This window comes from Pseudorca crassidens, chromosome 2, assembly GCF_039906515.1.
Source record: "Pseudorca crassidens isolate mPseCra1 chromosome 2, mPseCra1.hap1, whole genome shotgun sequence".
NCBI classification, from domain to species: domain Eukaryota; kingdom Metazoa; phylum Chordata; class Mammalia; order Artiodactyla; family Delphinidae; genus Pseudorca; species Pseudorca crassidens.
Window position 1 is genome coordinate 91413225 of NC_090297.1, and position 1544 is coordinate 91414768.

The 1544-nt window shown below is 38.8% G+C and overlaps 1 pseudogene; it reads left to right on the plus strand.

The window, feature by feature from the left end:
* Window positions 1-413: 413 nt before the first annotated feature.
* Window positions 414-1177, plus strand: LOC137211065 (mitochondrial fission factor pseudogene; annotated as a pseudogene).
* Window positions 1178-1544: the final 367 nt, after the last annotated feature.

Below are 1544 nucleotides of genomic sequence, written 5' to 3' on the forward strand. Positions count from 1 at the left end.
ATGATCTCAAGATTTCTGGCTTGAGCCACTTAAAGAATGGACTTGTCATTAAATGAGATATGGGAAAATACAAGTGCTGCAAGTTTTGAGCAGAGAATTAGTTATAACAACTGAAGCTCAAGAATAGGAACTGGACAAGCGATATGAATATAGGAGTCATTAGCCTGCTGAGAAAATTTAAAACATGTGACTAGAAGAGATTACCAAGGATGTGAATATAGATAGAGAAGAGAAACATGGACTGAACCCCAGGGTATTTTAATATTCAAAAATTAAGGAGGACTTCCCTGTGCTTGGCCAATTGCCTCTGGGAGCCAGCAGTCAGTGGCCCTCACCAGAGACCCTCCAGCAGGCCCAGGGGCACAAAAGTGGCTGAAAATCCAGCACATACATAAGCAAGTTAAAGGATTTAATATGAAGCACAGAAGCAGATAATGCCAAAAAGCAAGCAGTAGTTGGTACACATTTAATGAGTGGGGCAGCATTTCCTTCTCCCACTGCTGCTGAGGTGGTAGAAATTAGTTGAATTCAGTATGAAATGGAATACACCAAAGGTATTGGTCAGCGAATTGAAGGTCCTGGAAAAATTAAAGGTAGCACCACCAAATGCTGACCTTGAACAAGGATTCTGAGAAGGAGCTTCAAATGCTTGTGTGATTATGCAGGTCCCAGGGAGAATTGTTGTATCAGGAAATAATGAAGACATTCCACTTTCAAGACCAGCAGATCTTGAACTTATGCAGTCAACCCCCTTTAAACCACTGGCACTAAAAACACCACCTCCTGTGCTTATGCTAAGTGAAAGACCACTAGATTTTATGGATTTAGAAAGACCTCCTCCAACCCCTCAAAATGAAGAAATCCATGCAATTGTCAGGCTAAAATGAGAGTGCTCTATGAGTTAAAATGCTGTTTGCCAAAATGGACAGCTGGTCAGAACTGACTCCATGTATAGTATTTCAAATATAGGTACAATGGTTGAAGGAACTTCAGATGACATGACTGTTGTAGATACAGCTTCATTAGGACGACAGATAATCAAACTAAATAGATGTCTACAACTTCTGGAAGCAGAGAACAAAGAAGGTTCTAAAAGAGAAATGGTCACATATTCCATTACCATAGCATTCTGGCTGCTTAAGAGCTGGCTCTGGTTTTGCCGCTAGAGGTAACCTCAACTCTCAAAAGTATTGTCTCAACAGCTGGAAATATAAAGAATTTGTGAACAAACAAACAAACAAACAAAACGTTAGGGAGAGATGAAGGAATCAGCAAAGAGCCTGAAGATATGCAACCAAAATGAAAAGGGGAAGACAATGAGAATGTGGTGTCCAGGAAACCATAGAATAAAATATTTTAAGAAGAGAATGAACAACTGTATTATATGCTGCTGCTAGGTCAACAATAATAGAAACTTGGCCATTAGATTTAGAAACATAAATATTATTGATGGCTTTTAGAAAAAAACATTTTCAAGGAGAAAAAAAAATCCCTCTATTTGGAGTTGGTTTAAAAAAGAAATTGAGGGGATTATTTGGAAGCAA